Raw genomic sequence first — 21,256 nt, forward strand, 5'->3', positions numbered from 1 at the left:
CATCACTGCATTATGATGAGCGCTGTGACTGAAATGAGTGACACACAGGGCAGGGCTCCAGACACCACTGTCCTGGGTCCAATAAAAATAGCCCAAGGGACGTGATAAAATCTCTTTTGGGACAATTTCAGGATGACAGTGTTGTGTGAGTTAAAACCAGAAACTTTAAAAATAAGGGAACGATTATGGGTTGAAATCCTCATAACGCTGAACATTCCCATCCTGCAGGAAAAAGAGCCAGTCAGCTTGCTGATAATGGATAAAGTCCCGCCGTCCAAATCAGAACCAATCAGCTTTCTGGTTATGTAAAGCAGTAAGTCAACCACAACTACAAGTCATTAGGGATGCATTGTTTCCATGTTTTGTTTTGTTTTTTGCATTGTTTCATTGTTTTATTTGTAACTTTTACTTGACATCAGAAAAGGACTTTTTATTTAGAGTATTTGTTATATATATAAATCTTGTGTAGATAGGGTAAGAAAAGTGCTGGGTTGTTTGATCCATGTGGAATTTTGACCAAAGGAGTAGAATATGTAGCTTTTAAAAGTAATTTATTCACACTTAAATATTTTATTGAAATTAACTGATATTGTAAGAATGTGCAGCAAAATAAAAAGTAATAATTTTCAAAATGGAAGAGTTAAGTGTTGTGTATGCCCCCTGCAGCTAGTTATTAATATGAAGGCTGATTTGTCTTATACTAACAGTAAGTACTGCCATACATTTTTCAGCATATGATTATTCACATGGTATAAATATGACAAAATAACTTGTATTTGTATAGTATCGCATATCAGATAAACATGAATTTTCTAGCTAGGTTGACAAGACCTCCCTTTGTTCTGCTGTATTTCAGAGGCAAAAGAATAGATTAGAAAAAATTTTAGGTAGAAATCAGCTGCAAAACCCAAAACTGTCTGGAGATGGAGGACAGTGAACCTGCATCATAGCACCAGACATGTTTGTGTGTGTGTGTGTAGTCTAGCAGAGAAGCACAAGGCCTCTGGTTGGATACTGAAAGCATCAAATTGTAAAAAGTTATGGTACTCACGCAAGCCAGGAACGTGACAAAATCCCTCTGTACAGATCTTATCCCTCTCTCTCTCTCTCTCTCTCTACTGTTACATTCAGTGTGTGCATGTGTGTTTGCAGGGTTAGGAAGAGAGAGAGAGTGGGTGTGTATAAAATGTGTGTGTGTGTGCGAATAACGGTAAAGGGGGAAAAAACTTTGTAAGCACAACAGGCTTTTGAGGTGTAAAAAGAGAGTGAACACTGCTGACCAATCAGAATGGCAGAAGGCCTCATCCCCCTCCCTCTCCTCATGTCACTGAAGCAATAGGATGAATGGACAGCAATTCTTATTCAAATGCTGCTGTCACTCTGAAAAGCGGCTGTGTAAAAGGGGTTCGGCAGTCTCCAGGCAGGCGGAATGCACTTGTCCATTAATTGGTCAGGGTTCGCACTGGTTAGGGGTGAAGTGGGGAGGGCAATGCTAGAAAGGCCTTCCCAAGCAGCCCACTGCACATTTTCCCTCCAAATATTCAACACTCAGTGTTCACACGACAACCCTATAAACCTGGTGCCCCACTAATGGAAGAAACATATTAAAATGTTTGGTGACAAACAGCAGAAACCAACGAATACTACAGCATTTTCAGCTTACACTCTGCTTGTTGCAACTGTATACATCAACAATGTTGCTGGGCAATATGAGCGCAAATCAATATCATGATTAATCGTACATTTTCCCATGTTTATGATTAATGAATGATTATTTTGTTTTTGTATTTTTGACCCTCATATGTCAGTGACGAGGCTTGTACGGTAAATATGCTCCAGTATTAAAGCTGGGATAGTTTTTCTAATGTTGCTGGGAGCTTGTTCCTCTCTTGATTTCTGAGCACTGTTTATATTTGGTGTGTGATTTTGCTTTGGTCACTAAAACTGTTTTTCCTCATTGTTTACATTTGACTTCTTTTTGTTCAGTGTTGTCTTAATTATCGTCAAAACAGAGCATGTCCAAACCACAGACGCTGTGTTTTTCTTTGGTACGAGATGTTTGAGTTCTCGGTCAGCCTTGGCGTTTAGGTTGCATCCATGTGGCAGATAGGGGCAGAATCATGTGACTACAGCTTGGTAGCATGGTTTTAAAAGGACAGTTCATGAACACACAGTGGGGAGATTACAGAATAAAAATAATCAACCACCATATACATTAATTTCCCTGTGTATAATAGAAAATCTGTTCTCTTAAAATACACTTCTTAGTGATCTTGGCATGTAGAATTCTGTAAAAGGTCATATTCACGTATTCATTCAACAAAATACTTACTACAATACCCAGGATTCATTAATTAAATACATCACACATTTCCTGGAACTCACTGTGATGTTAACCAACCTTCCAGCCACTGATTCACTGATTCATTCCTTCTCTTTAACCACTTAATTATGTTCACTGTGGGTCCAGAACCCACCTGAGTGCAAGGCAAGGACACACTCCAGACAGGGCGCCAGTCCATCACACGGCATCATACATTTATACATTCCCTCAGACACTCAAACTTATGGATGTGTTTATAGGCAATCCACCTACTCACATGTGTTTTTGGACTATGGGAAGAAACCCATGCAGACATGGGGAGAACACACAGACAGTGGCGTGAGGCAAGTTTGAGCCCACAACCTCAGGACCCTGTAAACATTTGACAGCGAAACCACCTGCAGCACTACCTAGCAGGCCTAGCCACTGATCCACAAGTTAATAAGGAAAAAGGAGCTACATGTAGTGTAGCCCTTATCCCAGTATTCAAACTTAACCAAACTAAAAACAATGATTCAGTCTTCATTCAGCACAGAACCAATGCCAGGCACAAGTCTCAGCCAGAGAAAAGAATCCAAACAAATGTGTTATTCTTATCCGTATAATCTATTCTCATAATGAACACCTGAAGACTGGCATTAGTTATAAATCTGCTGTAAGCTCTTCTGTGTCCACAGGCTCATACAAACCAACATCAACATATATGCTATCCACAAAGAGGTTTGGTAGATTTTCCTTTTTAAACCAGAAAACCTTAATAAAATTCCCTAATTGGTTAAATATTAGATTTTGCATGCAACAGCTATTTATGTCTTCTATGTCAGCACTTGTGTTAAAACTGCATCTTTGAATAGGTTTTATTAAGCAATCAGTAAATGGGTCAGTCTTACAAGTCATCTGACCTTGCCCACTGACCTTTACGGGAACTGAAAGAACTGACCAACATCAGTCAAAAATCATTTAGTTCAGTGGATTACTATACAATTTACTATAGTAAAGAAAACCATACACACAGTGCCTAAATGCAAAACAAATTAGAGGGTTTGTTGATAGAAAATAATTGGCACATTTCAGCCACAAAAAAGTAAAAAAAAAACCCACATTGATCACTGTCCATGTTTATCAAAAAGCAACATCCCCTGACCCTCAACATCCTGCTGTATACCGTAGCTGTATATTCCTTATCTCAGTCTATTACTATCAGTTCATAACTAGGGCCATTACATACAGAGATGGAAATGCTAAAATGATAAAAAAAAGTCCAAACTGACAGATTTTTGGCAAGCTTCCACTCTGTCTTCTGCATCAATAAGAATGTAGAATAGGCTAACTCATTCCAGTGGCTGACTGACTGTCCTCTCTGATAGTGCTAATGCTATGAAAGCTTTTGAAAAAGTGGGATTCCTCTGAGGGAAATGAGGCCCACATAAACTATCCCTCAGAAACGGAAGCACTCTGTCATGCAGGAGTAGCCAGGACTCAAAAAGAGGCTAAAAATGTTTCCAACCACATGACCCATTTGGTGGATCTGGTTTCATCTCTATTATATATATATATATATATAATATATATATACAGAAACAACGTTCAAACCTGAAACATGTTTTATTTATATGACATGTAGTAATAACAACATTATATATGTAATATATAATTTTGGTAGCATTTCATTCTGTACACACTCCCTTCTTTTTTAAGTTATTGTTAACAATCACTCACTAAAATTCCATACAGTGCCCAGTGCCACCAGTGTCCTTTATGACTCACTGAGATCCCACTTCAGTACATAGGATCTGAACTGATTATAGGAAGTTCAGAGCTGCAGCACTCAACTTGTTAAAATGTCTGGTGTCCATATTTTTTAAAAAAAGGAAAAGAAAAAATAAAGCAAATACCATGCGGTGTGTTCTGTGCTTTAAATATGCATCCTGTTCATTTTATGCACTTGTCGTGTTAAAGAGTGTAATTATCATGGAACAACAGGTAATGAGTTTGAATCCCACCAGTATCTCAGTCAGAGGTCAGAGCAGGGTATTGACCATAGCCTTCAGGCTGGTGGAACTGTGTGATTGGTGGAGTCATAACGTGTGTATGAATTAGCAATCATTAAAGTGGGAGAAAAAATAATTAAGACAAGAATCCAACAACATTCACGTTTCATGAGTAAGCTGACTTTCAAACTGAGCCGGCTCTCAATTTTATTACTGTACTTCTAAAGGTTAACATTGTGATGCACTTATTACTTCCTGGCATATTGCACTTAATGTAAGGTATTTTGTATAATTTGTGCTGTAGTTTGAATGTTAGATCCTCTTTTATAAGTCACTTTGGATAAAAGCGTCTGCCAAATGCATAACTGTAAATGTAAATGTAAATGACATACAGTAGTGCAGGAAGTATAACAGGTTTTCTTACCTGTGTTTAACATCAGTAAACCTTTTAATACTGTCTAACATCTATACATGGCAAAAGATACACACAGAGACAAAGACAGAGACAGAGACAGCTAAGAGGGGCTTATCATACCTGTATGTAAGTACATATGGGGATATAGTGCTGCACATTTTGTTTGTGTTTTGTCTGCCCTTGCCAAGGTTAAAATGTCTTATCTTGGTGTCTGTGGGGGCATGCACTGTGCTACAGAGATATGGTATGTGCAACTGACAAATTTTTTTAAAAAGGCTTTTGTTAAAGAAGGGCAAACATTTATATGTTGCTTTGTTTAAATATAGAAATGTTTCTAAAAATTGTTTTAATGCAATACATATAATGATATTGTGGCAAAAAATACAACATCACATTCATTCATTATCTGTAACCACTTATCCAGTTCAGGGCTGCGGTGGGTCCCAAAATCACTGGGCGCAAGGCAGGAACACACCCTGGAGGGGGCACCAGTCCTTCATAGGGCGACACACACACACTCACATTCATTCAGACACTCACACCTATGGACACTTCTGAGTCGCCAATCCACCTACTAGCGTGTGTTTTTTGGACTGTGGGAGGAAACCGGAGCACCCGGAGGAAACCCACGCAGACACAGGGAAAACACACTACAACATCACAGCTTTTTTATCAAATACTTCCATTTTATCATTAGTTGGAACAGCCAAAAATTGCTATATTTAAATACTGTAAGCAAATGTTTATACTGCAATACACTAAAAAGATCTATTAAAGAGGAATATTTTACTCTGTACACAAACATACAGTGTTCAGTTTTTTTAAATAATAATGATATATAAAATATTACCAGAAGTGAGTTTATTGTATATTTTAAAAAGAGCACATGCCCAGATCACCCTGTCAATCCTGGTATTCGAACCTACAATCCTGTGGTTACCAGCTATCAGCCACCACTGCCCTTCCAGCTTCTCTCGGTGCCTGCAGTGTTATATCTCTAATAGAGGCCCACTCAATCCCATATATTAATCCGTAACCAGATATACTGAAGCATCTGGACTGTTTGCACTGAGTTCATTGTCTCTCGCCCTTCCGGAGAACAAGACCAAACATTAGTCAAGAAGAAACCATAAACCTGAAATCAGTTCTTCTTCTTACTTCCTGGATCAACACAAAGCCCAGAAAAAAATACAAAACAGGGTTTTAGATAAACATGCTCCAACCTGCTCAATAGATGTATACGCAGGTGTGTGTATTTCTAATGATTGAACTGGCCTCAAGTTTTAAAGTTAATATGACCTGTATCATTTTCCTAAAACATCATAGTGTATGCAACAACTAGGTCATGGTTATTAAATAAATAATCCAGCATTTTCAAATGCCTCCTACACTGGGAAAACACACAAAACATGTGCACTGAACTGGATGTTAATGTTTCAGTGGGTTAAAAATAACTTTTTTTGGGCAATCTAAGTGTGACATATTAATAGTCACACAGCCCTATCATAGACATACTACACTGTTGGTTTGACAAAACTCTAAATGCCCTGTCCTATTTGAGTGAAATGATTCTGTTCTTCTGTTCACTGTTCCACTGGGATGAATTGGAGATGATGTTACTATATGTAATATACATACAGTGATCTGATCAAATACGCTTTGCTTGATGTTCACGTGTGAACCCCTCTGGGAGTACATGAGTTTAAAAGGCTGTCCACCCTAATAGCCCTGAATGATAGAGAGGCGAGAGCGAGCATTCCTGGGAGGGCCATTACACGGAATTTTCAGAACAGTGACGAGTGATGTTCCGGAACTCTACAATTTTCTACATTCCGCTCCAAATGTCTGTGAGGTACAGTGCTCATTCAACACAAACCTAAAAATTTAAAGAACGTTTCGTCACAAACAACTAATCACATCAGACCCCTAAATGAGGAAGCCCAAAGCTACTCTATCCCAAAACCATTATTCATTGGGGGAAAACAATGACATATTTTCTAAAAGATTCTCCAGAATTAAACAACATCCAGCAGAGCAGGAACATGAATTAGACGTACAGGATATTTAAAAAAAAAACTTCCTTTGAATGAGTGTAATTGTTTCCTGGTTAAAAAAAAGAAAATTTTTACATGCAATCAAGCATTTCCTTAAAACACACAAACAAACTGTGTATGTGTGTGTTTGTGTGTTAATCTTTTAAATGTTTAAGAAAAATGAAAGAAAAAATGTATAATTGAGATATTAGTTAAAGAACTTCCACATATATTTATAGCTGTACATCCAAACTTTAAGAATGCAAGTTTAAGTATCTTTTTTTATAAAAGCATGGTTGCCTGTAGAAGTAGAAATATGAGCTAAGCTGAGAACCTGAAGCCTTTTCAAATGTCTGCTCTGAGACTCGTGGAACTCCTTAACCTTCAAACTCACACACAGTAACAAGGCCAAAGGTCAAATCAGAGCCGATTAAAGCAATACTTTAGAAAAAAGCATATTTTCCCATGCTTCTGCTCTCCAGCTGTGTTAATAATGTGTACTATATACATTAAGGACAACTTAATCAATCTAAACTCATTCAACGTGTCTTTTAACCAGCACTTCTACATATTTTTCATTAACATCTTTAGGGCTAAATACATATATCAGTCATTCACTAATTACTAGCTAATTACAAATGGGGCAAAAATGTGATGCACTGTGATGCAGGATTTAAGTTTTCCAGGGATACTTTCAAGAATGTGAATTATAAGTTAGCCCTTTATAAAGTACATTTTTCTATTAATACTTAATGCACAATAATGTGTGGTCCGTAACTGCAAACTTAAAAATGATGGTTCGGCAATGGTCCTTTAGTAAAGAAAATGGTGTTTAATAGAACACTTGAACCTTTTACATGATTAAATTGTTCTTTTCATTGTGAAGGTGTTCTTTAGATTGATGGTCCTATATAGCACCTTTTAGGAAAGGGTTCTATATGACAGCAAAATTGTTTTCTATTGTAACAAGCTTGACATTGTAACATTAGAGGAGCCCTTTTTGGTGCCATATAGAAACCTTCTCTAAAAGGTGATATCTAGAACCATCTATAATACATTCTCCATCAATCTGAATTACCCATTTATGATGCAAAGAACACTTTAAACATACAAAAAGTGTTCAGGGTTCTTTACAGAACCTTGAAGAAGTTTTGCCTTTAATGTTGAGGCAGTAGCATGTTGGCACAGCAGGTGGTGGCGCAGTCACACAGCTCCAGGGACCTGGAGGTTGTGGGTTCAAGTCCCATTCTGGGTGACTGTCTGTGAGGAGTTTGGTGTGTTCTCCCCGTGTCTGCGTGGGTTTCCTCCGGGTGCTCCAGTTTCCTCCCACGGTCCAAAAACACACATTGGTAGGTGGATTGGTGATTCAAAAGTGTCCATGAGTGAGTGAGTGAGTGAATGTATGTGTGTGTGTGTGCATCACCCTGTGAAGGACTGGTGCCCCCTCCAGGGGGCCTTGCGCCCAATGATTCCAGGTAGGCACCGGACCCACCACGACCCTGAACTGGATAATCGGTTACAGGCAACGAATGAATGAAAAGAATGAATGTTGACAAGGATTATATCTAATCCCAAGAAGCACTGTATATAAAAAAGTAAGGCTTTGATTGTGAGAAACTGAAAGTTAAAACAATTGAGTCAGAGGGTTACAGTGGTGAAAAGTTAATGGTGTCACCATTCAATGGTGTCAGTAAATTCAACACATTTTAGACATAATCCCAAGCATGTCATCAAGCATTTAATGAATGTACTGTCGTGCTGTCATGATATATATACAGTAACAGTGCAATGCAATGCCTACAGACCAAATCAGTCTAATACAGAATGGACAAAAAAAATCTGCGTAGGTTTCTTGTAAAGTTTCTTGTAAGTGCCACTTTAAACCACCCTTTCATAAGGGTTTGACCTTCAGTGTGAAACTATAAGGAGTCTGAATGAATCGTCTGAAAAAAAAAACCCAAAAAGTTAGCCTGAGAGACTAGGTAACAGTCTTTGAAAAAGAAACATGAGTAAGTTTGCTACAAAAAATTATGCAAATATGGTAAGTGAAAAAAGTAAGCAACAGAGTTTTTGTTACAAATACCCAATTCAGGCTGCATCAGATTCATTTACAGAAATTTGACCAGTATTAAACATTGACTGTCTCAAGCAGGTATCACACAATTTTATCATCATCATCACCCTCACCTATCCTGACCGCTATGGTACGCTGCACAGTACTATTGAACTAACCATGAAGTGGACTTCTTGGAATACACATGAATGAAGATTGTCAAGTAATAAAATCAGGAAAACCTACATAAGCACCAAAGAAGAGCTTCAGGATCAAATAAACACAGAGATGGTCTGTCTATCTAGGAAAGATTTGGTGAGGGTGAAGGTGCTTTGTTGAAGGATAACAAGCAAGGTCAGGCATTTTGGTAGAAGTTGAATAGTATTCAGGCACTCAATTACAAAACGTTTTTAACACACAGGACTAGATCAGCGCGTGATGCCTTGATTTCTTCCATTTTTGAACCCTTTTAGTCAGAAATAAAATATAAATAAAAGCCCATGTTTAACTTGAGAACCAATGAAAAGGGTACAGATACTTTATATAGTTGTGTTCAACAGAATGACAAAAAAATGATCAGCAGAATGGTTTTATCCTCACAAAACTGAGTACGAGTACGACAGCACCTCAAGAAACACAATAAAGTTTATATTTTAGTAGAGTTAAGCAGAGTGAAGGAGCTGAGTTAATGGAAAACTGGTCAAACTGTTGTTGAGGAGTAAGGTGCAGAAGGTTTAACTGCAGCACTGACTGAGAGAGCATTCGCTAAAAGAAAATGAAAAAGCAAGTATAGAGCTACTCACCTGCTCGTTTAGAGCAGTGTTACACAGCGGCGTGTCCTGCCGATTCTGGAGGATATTTGACTTCATGCTTACGGCTGTGGTCAGGTGGGGGCTTAGATTTTCCCCTCCTCCCAAGCCAAGGATTGGCTCGTTGTGTACTTACTCCCACGTTGTGATAATTCACACAGCCAATAAGGAGGCTACACTACAATTAACCAGTCATATTGCAGAACACTTAAGAGGTTTAAAAATGGGTGGGAATAATACAGCAAAACAGGTCTAAATTATGGAGAATCAAAACCTGCCAAATTTACAAACAAATTAATTAATTACCCAATGAAATAAATTCCCGCCATAATAATGATAATATATATAAAATTAATTAAATAAAAAGAGAAAATAATACATAAAACCTTACATAAATTAAAATGTCTGTTTACTTACATGTGTATTTAGTTTACTTTCTCTCTCCTAATTTATTTTTTAAATATATTTTTGTTATTTTTTAAATTATTTTATTATTTTTCTTTTATATATATATATATATATATATATATATATATATATATATATATATATATATATATATATATATATATATATATTAAATTAATTTATTTCTAGAACTATTTATTTTTTCATTCATTTCTTTCCTCTTATACTATTATATGATAATAAGGGGGCTGTCTATCAATGATGTCATGGAGTCTAAACATTCTCATTGGTTGATCAAAGGCCGATGCCATATATCAACTGTACATGTCTTGCTCCATCAGTGGTATTCAGTGGTATAGTAATGGAGGCTTTAATATACCCATAGCACAACTCAATGGAACACCGGGACTGACCGTGTACAGGAGCGACAGCACACTCCCTGCAATTATTCTGCTCCCAGAAATGGAGCAGTGGGAGACACATCTCTCTCTATGCAGCTCTTCTGCACCAGGCATGGATCTGTGGGAAACACTGCTCTCTCTGCGTGTATCATCTGCTCCCAGAGACAGAGGTGCGGGAGACACAGCTCCCTTTGCTCGGCCCCTCACAGTCAGTGCACACGGCAGCTCACACAGATCAAAATGAGCTGCAAATGTGCAAAAAAGTGCTGCCAAAGACATGTTTGATTACTTTTATGTTGTATTTATTGCTTTTTTATGAACTGTTCACATAATCACATAATTGATTTAGGCATTCAGCTTTATTCAAACAGTAAATACATGTCTATGAATGTATGGCATGGGACAGAAGGTGCGATTGGACCGACTGAAATGGCTTAACAAGCGGATGCATACGTTGCTACATTTCATTGAGGCGAGCAACTGCCTCTCTGAGCAGATCTGGCGCCAACCTTCGTCCTGACATTTGTGCTCTCTGACACTTCAATTAGTCAACTGCTCTGTTCTGGACTTGATTGCTAATCCTGAACTTGTAAAACACACCCATTTCATTAGCATTTATTAAGGAGGAAATATAGAAATAGATACATAAATGAAAAAGTAAATCAAACAAAAGTTGAAAATATAAATACAGAATATAAAAATGTAAAATATAAATTAATTAATATAGGAATTAATAATAATAGTAAATAATACTGAAATAAATATATTGAGTAGTAAATAAATGCTAAAACTAAATTTAAAAATGTGCATAAATATACATATTATAAATTATATTACAAACCCCCAACCCCCCACAGACACATTGGTTTTGGTTTTATGTCCCATATTAATCTTTGTGTTTGTTGTTGTTTTTTTCTTTAATTCCAGTTTTGTGAATTAATTTATTTATATGTAATTTTGATCGAGATCCTGATCTGGATAAGCAGCTACAGACAATGAATGAATGAATTTTTTATTTTTGGCAGGTTTGGTTCTCCATATAAAATCACGTCAAGAAGACCCTGAAAATGGTGGACAGTAAAATAAACATTCAGGTTTCTGCTTTATGTTTTAGCAGAATGATTTTGATACACTGCTGTTGTAAATATATAATGGACCATTGTTGTTGTTTTTTTAAATATGAATGCAAATTAAGCTGAAACAATTCTTAATACATCAGCATGAACATAGAATACTGATATACACTGCTGTGTGTATAATATCTGAGACATCACCAAAAGAGTGAGATCAAAAATTTAACTTTATTTTATTGGAACAAACATACTACTAATCCCTGCATAATATTTTAAATTGTCATAACACTAATGTAAATACAAAAGAAAAACAAAGAGTACAAAAGGGAAAAAATGCAGGCTGCTATAAATAAGTCATACAGCTTTAAAAATGTTTAGGATGTTTATTTCAGTGCTGCTTGCCTCTGTTCATTTCCATGTTGACTAAATATGTGGCTTTCTAACAAAGCCTTATCTTTATACAGAATGACAAACAGCATCAAGTACATTTAAGCATCATCTGATACTGACAAGCAGGAGAACATGTACATGCAGTTCTTAAAACCTGGCTCTCCAAATAACTGAATCTGAAAAACCAAAACCAAAATGTTCTAATTTAACCATAATAATCTAGTAATATACTTATAATAAATTCAGTCAGTTTGAATCTGTAAATTTAAACAAAGTTTTGAGTATCTTTCTATAGAATTAAACCTGCCAAGGAGGAATTAAGATCTAATGAGGAACAGGTAAAAATGTCCCAGCAACAGTGAAAAAGTGTGAAGTAAATTCTAAGGAATGGTAGAGTACAGAATTGGAATCAGATTGCTTTGCATGCATTGGCTGACACCTGTTTTCAGACTTTTTTTAAATTAAAAAAATGTTTTTGAAATGCCATAACTGAAAAGCATGTTCCATTTTCCATTACACTGTATAGATTATGTGTGTTAAATGCCCAAGAGGACAGTCTTCATGTCTCTCTAATGAACATTATGCTTTCCTGGCCTGTTCAGTAGGAGTAGGGAACCATTTGTGATTTCGACGTCATAGAAGCTTCTCTTTCATCAGGCCAATAACCTACTGCCCCCTTGTGATAATGAGGTACCAGCGCATACACCTTCATACTCAACAGAGTAAGAAAAGCTATTCTTGTGTTTCGCTGTTGTGGCTATATGAAAGTGGTGGGCGTATTGTATAATAAACCCTATGAATTGTTATTGGAACAAGCCTAAAACAAGCTCTGAGTTTTGTCTGTGTTATAGAACGGAGATAGAGGCCTGTTGTCCAGAAGAAGTTCAGCGTAGGCACGGTTACGGTGAGCAAAGTTGAACATCAGTCTTGTTCTTGATAGGTGCATCATATGGTCCCGTCTTTTAAGGCCCTCACAACCAAAAGGCAGCCTCTTGTCCTGTCACAGTACATCAGTGTTTTTTAGAGACCAGGGAAGGTTCGTATGATATGAAACATCAGTAGTGTTTTGAGAACTGCATAATGAGTAATAATAGGGGAATATGTCTTGATAATAATTATTTTAAGAGTTTGAGATGTTAAATGAGGATTCTGCAATTCTGATTCATTACCCTGTGAGTGCTTGTCTGTATTACATATACACTGAGAAATTCCTAATATTTTGTGTACTTGTATTTTTTTAGATGAACATGGCTCACTCATATTTAGTAGGTTGATGTTTCTCTGTTAAAGGTTAATATGTATGCTTCAAATCAGTAACACCACATCCAACTCACCAATGTTTAATCAACACTATTAGTGTTAAATTAACATTGAGAATGTCGGCAAGAATAGCATTTTTACACTCACAGTGTTTATATATACTTAATAGGGTTTGTTTTTACACTGGTGAATTTGCTGTGACTGTGGTGTTAATTGAACGTGTACCTGTGAGGGTTTGGTGTCTGCTTCAGTCAGTAACCAAGCAGACCGCTTCCTCAGTGCGTTCCAAAAGGCCTCTGCGCTCACATGATCTAAAACATATCAGGGAATATATGTGTCACAGGACTGGATAACATGGCCAAAAAGTATATCAGGATATATTTCTTAATTTTGGTCGATACAATATAATTCCGATATTGATATGAACAGTGTAATATCCTCTGGCTTCCAAGAACAAACAAGAAACATGACATCACCATCAAACAGTAATCTCTTGGCTTTGTCAACATTAATATTTTTAAACTAGATTTTGAGTGTTCTGAACTTACGACATTGGCCTGGAATGAACGTCAGTCAGTGACAGACTATGTATAATGTATACTGAAATATTGAAAATTATTGTCCAGCCCTGTGTGTCACATGTACAAATAAGTCAGGGTGGGGAGAATGCTGTGTTTTTAATGTACCTCCCATGTTGTTCTTCATCTGTGTGTACCAGGCAGGAGTGTTTATGGGTAGTGATGAGAGATTGAGAAAATACTCAGCAGTGCATTCCCCAAACACACTGAGAGAGAGAGAGAGAGAGAGAGAGAGAGAGAGAGAGAGAGAGAGAGAGAGAGAGAGAGAGAGAGAGAGATGGGTAGATAAGCCGATATTATGAAGCCAATTAAGAATAGTTTCTGTCACACTGAACGTGCAGTATCATATTTATTTTGTACTTCCATAATTTACAAAAAGTTACAGTTTTGCATTTGTAATCCATCCATCCATCCATCCATCCATTATCTGTAACCGCTTATCCAATTTAGGGTCGCGGGGGGTCCAGAGCCTACCTGGAATCATCGGGCGCAAGGCGGGAATACACCGTGGAGGGGACGCCAGTCCTTCACAGGGCAACACAGACACACACACATTCACTCACACACTCACACCTACGGACACTTTCGAGTCGCCAATCCACCTGCAACGTGTGTTTTTGGACTGTGGGAGGAAACCGGAGCACCCGGAGGAAACCCACGCGGACACGGGGAGAACACACCAACTCCTCACAGGCATTTGTAATCAACTGATAGTATAAATAATTCATTAAAATTAATGTTGGAAATGGTTTCACATGTCCATTTTACCTTTGTAATGATGCAAAGCACTCAATAAGTGCATACATTTACATTTTAATGTATTTTTGAATATTTATTTAACAATCATAACATATTTAACACACACTCATATTCACTCTTTTTGAATGGTTTACCTGTGCAGATACTGTTTGTAGTCAATCTCTAAGTCTGTTTCTGGTTGGACACGATGTGTTTCAGTGCTCTGGTCAGTCATGCTTACTGTTTGGTGACAACTGCTGTTCTCAGATACAGAAAAAGTAGCACCACAATGAACAGTTTATAATATGAATAATAAATTACATTTATTACTGCCAGAAAACAGTCATATTTTATTATCTGTATTTATTCCATAATGAGTAGACTAATAGGAATTTAGAAAAAATGTATGGTGTATACAAAGGTTTTATATGTGCACTGGTTCATTTGGTATCCAATCCACCTACCAACATGTGTTTTTGAATTTTTTGGACCGTGAGAGGAAATGAAGCACCTGGAGGAAACCCACGCGGACACTGGGAGAACACATCAAACTACTCACAGATTTGAACCCACAACCCCCAGGTCCCTGGAGCTGTGTGACAGTGTGTAAAATCAATGAGTCAGTCAAGTCCATCTGAATGTCTCTAAATGTTTTATGCAATGGAAGTGAAATGACTGCACAAAACTAAAATATTTTTTTATATTTAAAAAATTCTTAACATACAATTGGAGGCTTTTTGATGTTTTCAAAATTCTACATGGAATGCTGTTGTTTATTTCCAAGTTTATATCTGAAAACCTTTTAGACATTTTAAAACCACTGTACATTATAGTAAAGAATATTTTTCCGTTCATTCAATACTTGGTTTTATTATGACGATAATAATAAATAAAAGCAGAGAGAATGATAATTCATACCTGTGACCGCTGTTGTGTGTGTAGCTCTTCATTCGAAGCTCTCTGATCAGTGAGAGTTGGCACTAACCTGGCGATGGGGGGCTGGTGATGTCCATGGAGACACAGTAACCATGGTAATAAACTGCACCTGACTCCTCCAGGGTAGGCTTCCCACCCCAACTCCTTACAGGTTATGTTTAGAGTGTGTGTGTGTGTGTGTGTGTGTAGGAGAGAGGGAGAGAAAAAGAGAGAGAGAGAGAGAGAGAGAGAGAGAGAGAGAGGGAGAGAGAGAGAGAGAATGTTTAATGATTTACTCTGCAGCTGTGAGGCTGGTATTTCACTGTAAATCCGAAACTGACTTTTGTGAAAGGGCATAAGCAGATCAGAGACAGAGGGAGGGAATGTGGTGAGTAACAAGTTACTCAAATACATGTCCCTTTACTTTCCTAAAGTGAGATATTGGTATATTGGCATTTTCTTGAGTATTGATATTTTTCCTCTAACCTTCTATACAAGTATAAACCCTGTTTAAAGTTGTGATTTTGGTAACTGCAGATATCTTAGATATCTGTAAAAAAAAAAAAAAAAGTTGAAAGAGGGGCAAAATAAGAGTGTAAAGATTTCATAATTTTCAGGTTATACCATTTTAAAATATTCATATAATAAGAAGATGATTATAAAAAATGAGCACCCACCAAATCAAGTTCTGGAAACGTGGAAATATGCTGTGGTCACATGAGTCCACATTTCAGGTTTTTGTTGTTTTTTTTTCCCTTTATTTCAGAGAAAAAAAAAATATGTCACAGAGTATGTATGCTTCACTGGCCTGCATCAAGTTCAGATCTGTCTTCCATGCACATAATGAAGAGGAGTATGAGACCAAGCAAATATTTATTCATTCATTCATTCATTGTCTGTAACTGCTTATCCAGTTCGTGGTCGCGGTAAAGCAAATTTTTTCCAAAACCAAAATAACTAACAAAAAAAGAACAAAAAAGTTGATGAAAACATTTTTTGTCAGTTACATTACGGTTCAAGGGGATTAACACACATCCAAAAAGAAAAGAACAGAGTCATAGTTTTGTTCCAGTGCAATTCTCTACTGAGCGCTTTAGTTGTTTTGTCCAGCCACTTTTGTAGTTTTTTTAAAGTTCTGGATTAGGATACTGTATAACGTACATTATTGGTAAATATTAATTTGGACTATTAAAGTAGCATTTCAGTCTGTGCATGCAATATTATGAACATATGAAATAATATAGAAATAGTCACAGGTTTTTGTAAATAAATGCCATACAATGTTTTAAAAAATGTTTGTGATGTTTACTTTGTTTATCACCAAATGCTTTTGAAATTCATTACCTGTATTGCATATTACATGAAATGGCTCTCAATGGGCAATTATTAAAACAAACATATATAACATACTCAAAACTAAAATAAATACTTTAAAACTGTGTTTGCTACAGCAAATATCTTTTCGGTTTTGCACTACAATCTTTAGTGAGGCCTCCAGGCCTGCAGGGGGCATGCCTTTCAGCACGACCGATTTCAAATGGTGCTAGAAAACCCCAGTCCACTCTGAACACCAGAAGAAATCAGTTGTGCTGGAAAAGGGGAAGCTTTTAATTCCTGAAGGAAGTAGAACACAAGTAACCAATAATACTTGTTTCATAAAAAGACAGTACAGAGAGAAGAGTTGCATTAATGAAAATGTAAGATCCCAGCAAAGCAAGTAGTTCAAAGCTTTGACTGCAAAAAAGGACCGTTCTTATTTTGTTACAGATTTGGTCCCCTTTGTGGGATGGCCATGTTTAACACGGAAAGCCTACATCCAGGACACTAGGTGCTGTCTCAAAAGGTGAAGAAGAATGATTGCAGAAAATGACTGACACATTAATAGCAGTAATAGTCCTCAGGACCCCAGTAAGAGGAATGTATGACTGTTTTATGGTTTACCTTCTAAGGCCTGCTCTATGCATTGGAGTTTGCTGAGATTTTACAATTGTCTTGTGTGTATGAGGGGTTTGGGGTTCTGAAGAGCCTCTTGTGTGCAGTGTTAGGGTCAAGCCTGGGGGGGCTGAGGGACGCTGAAGGATGTCATAACAGCTTAGATATGGGTCATCGGCACTGAAAAGAGACACCTCCCTGAGCCTGTGTTGACAGAAAGTCTGAGAGAGTGGGAGAGACAGAGATAGAGTTTTAGTAATGAGGAAGTATGTAAATATCCTGTTGCAGTTATGAAAAGGTCAGAAAATGTTTATATTAGCAAAGAGTAAAAATCATATATACTGATATAACTAAGAAAAAAGTTATCCAGGCAATGTCACTTCATGTACAACCATTGCAATTTACACTATGAGACCAAATGTTCAAGCTTTGACCACCATATATATTATCTGGCCAGGTGATGGCAAAAAAACCTATTAATGTGAACAACTGCCCCAGCATATTGTCTGTACTATAGATAAACTAATATGTATATGGTCCATTTTAATCCTTGTTTATGTTGTGCCATGACATCCAGTGCTTGTACATTACATTTACCATTTCTTCCTGCAGCAGTTTAGTCTCCAGAATGTGTTTTCAGTGAGTCAAGTCAGAACATAGGTCATTTATATAACTGCACATTCTAATGTACTAATACAACTGATTTATCTATAGTGTAACATAATGTGGAAAATAATAATAATAATAATAAAATACAAATAATGAACCACATAAATCTTTTGCAAATGTTTTTTCCACCGAAAAATGAGCAGCTGTTGTCCAAAAAACTTTTACATACAACATATTACCTCTTTTAGGCTCTTTTTGTGCAATTATACAAAAAATATCAGACCTTACACACTGCATGCAAACACAGACACACAAACACACCACGGTCTACTGTCCGTCATACATGAATTAGGTCAACTCTCTTGCCAGAATCATCGCTGTATTGCTTTGATGATCATGTGCATTCAAAACACTACTAATGTTCAAACATATTACTTACGTGCTCCAAAAAATAAAACAGAATATAATAAATATATAAAAATAAACCTTTACATAAAAAAAAATAAAAATTACATATCATGAACCCCAGTTGCATTTAATGCTTAGGTAATCATTATACATTTAACTTAAATTCATTTGTTTCATTTCCAGTAAGAGAAAAACTGTTTTATTTTATTTGTTTTCATTAAACATTCATTTGGTTTAACTGCTTTAGTTAATATATACTTTCCCTATAAGTTTTCTGTAAAGCATTTTGAATTGCCATTTTGTATGAAAGGTGTTCTAATGTTTTAGTTTGCAGGTTTGCAGTGGGTAAGGAGCCTATGCAGAATCATTTGGCAGTAGGCTGGAACACAACTTGGACAGGGCCAGCAAATAATACTTATGAAAATGTTTCTGTAAAGTCCAACTCACATGAGATGAAGATTGATTTTAAACCACAAATAAAACAATTTATGCACCACAGAGTAAGTCCCTAACAAGGAGTCAAGCATGCCAAAAATATGCTTAGAGAATGTCAGATTATGGCTGTATCTGAATGTAAAGAAGATGAGTAAAATGCTGAAAAATAAATAATATTTAAAAAAATACTGATTAGTGGCAGTGTGCAGCTGGAGCAGTGGGCAACAAACTTGGCACCCCAATTTGGGGTTAGTTGCCTTGCTCAAGGGTACTTTAGCTGTAGTTTTGAAAGAGGAAGCACTTTTTCTTCAGTCCTGCTGCACTTATTTTTCTTGCCGTACCAAGGATCAAACGACCTCTCAGCCCCAAAGCCCACAGTTTTTTCTTGTCTCTGTGAATATATTTTTTCTGTAAATATATGGGTTACATGATATAAAAATATTATGAAAACACCAGTGTATTGCTTTAAGTTTTAAAAAGAAATAAAGATATTTGGTGTGAGTGTGTCTCTCATGAATATGAAAGGACTGCAGAGCAGTGATGTGAATCTGAATAAAAGAGAGTGATGGTGTTTTCTTGTCATGTTTCTGAATGTGATTACCACCAACCCAGTGGCTTTAAGTGAAAGGGAAGGAAACAGAGGAAACAATGCTCTCTGATGCTCTCACCAATTAACACTCATACCTTAATCCACCTACAGATACAGTGGGCCTCTATAAAGAAAATTATTCTTCTCAATGACAGATAGATATAGTAGATATTTGATGAAAGGATTTACTCTATGATTAACGCAGCTCTTGGCTTATTCATGAGTTGCCAGTGTTTATATTATCCTGGAACAAAATATGCATTCTAATGCTGTTAATAGTTACATTTGTAAATCTTCTACAGTGTCTTTCCTGGCATTTGACCTTCTGACACTTTGTCATAAAAACAGTGCTCATAGCTATGACTAATAAAAATTAAGATTCCTGCACGATTATTGGCTTCGATGCACAGTTCCAAGAGAATGTATATTCTAGTCTAGAACTTTCACATTTTGGTTCTTTTAAAATACCTCCTTTGCCAAATATAATTATAGCTATTTAAAGTACTATCAACTCAACTGTTCTATGGTAAACAAAGAGTGGTATTTTATGGAATTAATACCTACTCGGTCTATAGGCCACTGTTGGATCCCTTTCTAACACAAATATTCTATTACAGTGACAAGGTTTTTCTAGAACCTTCACAACATGTGAATGTTCATTAATATTTAGACAGGTTTTTAATAAACTGGGTGAGATTGTGGTACCATGCAAATGGACTGGCACAAGGTGTTCAGGGTGTGTTCCTGCCTTGCACCAAAATATTTTGCAAAGGTTCTAGACCCACCATGACTCTGATCAGGATGAAACGGTTACAGAAAAGGAGTACACAAACACATGTCAGTTACATTAATGGTTCCCTAAATACTATATACACTGAAAAGTTTATTCATTGAATTTTCAAAATTAGTATCCATAAAATATCCCAGAAATTCAGATATATATATATATATATATATATATATATATATATATATATATATATATATATATATATATATATATATAAAAATAAATGAACTCTTAATTTTAGACTGATTTTAGGAGTGTTACTCTAGTGGAAAGTGTGTGTAAATAAACACAATACAGGTCAGTGTGTTTGTATCTCTCTACAGATATTTCTGAATATCCTGAAGATCATGTTTTATACTTAAAAAGAAACGGGTTTTATTTATGGTCTTTTCGGTTCTTGGTTATGTTTATGCCCTATGGCTGTTGTGGCTGGTGTGGTGAATGGTGCCATGTTTGACTGGCATTACTGGCTGGCACTTCTAATCAAAAAAAAGACTCAAGGCTTAAACTCATTACAGACTTACCTCTGAATAGAGTGCGATGTCTGTGTCTTAATTTTTCCTTTGAATGAGAACAGCACAGCTCCAAAAACACAGCAACAGTATCAGTGTGTGGTCTGACCATGTGCTCACCACAGCAGTTGAGTCTCTGTGTGTGTGTATTTGAGAACAAGACTGAGACAGACAGACAGACAGACAGAAAAGAAAGAATGGGTGAAGAACGGGAATGATTTACATAAAATAGGCAAAAGAAAGATCAAATGAAGATGTAGATAAACCCACGGAAATTGTCCCACGGAAAGATTAATGAAAGAGAAGATGAAAAGTGGATGAAGGGAAGGAAGATGGGTGGAGATGAGTGGATGAGAAGCATGCATGCAGGCTTGTGTATATCTGACTGCAGCCTCCCAGACAGCTCTGACAGCCCCCTAACCCACCCCCCACCCCCCCTTCCACATACTACTGACAACACCCCTGCACCCCCAAACCTCCCTCATCTCTAATGCCCCTCCTCTCCACAGCACTAGCAACTGCAGCTCACTGTTGTCTCGTGTGCTTTATTTTGGTGCTTGCTCTGTTCTCTTTTAATGCTGACTCAAGGCTTTT

At 36.8% G+C, this 21,256-nt stretch overlaps 1 protein-coding gene across 2 annotated transcripts in view; it reads right to left on the reverse strand.

Annotated features, from left to right (window-relative positions):
• The window catches only part of lamb2l (laminin, beta 2-like), a 49,295-nt gene extending 39,640 nt beyond the window's left edge, over positions 1 to 9,655 (reverse strand). Inside the window, exon 1 of one of the 2 annotated variants that reach the window (XM_066670297.1) lies at positions 9,619 to 9,655. The gene's annotated coding sequence lies outside the window, so the exon portion shown is untranslated. Of the gene's footprint in view, positions 1 to 1,051; positions 1,124 to 9,618 lie in introns of those variants that run through there. The other variant, XM_066670299.1, reaches the window with a different exon arrangement.
• Positions 9,656 to 21,256: the final 11,601 nt, after the last annotated feature.

Source organism: Hoplias malabaricus, chromosome 5 (assembly GCF_029633855.1).
Source record: "Hoplias malabaricus isolate fHopMal1 chromosome 5, fHopMal1.hap1, whole genome shotgun sequence".
Classification (NCBI taxonomy): domain Eukaryota; kingdom Metazoa; phylum Chordata; class Actinopteri; order Characiformes; family Erythrinidae; genus Hoplias; species Hoplias malabaricus.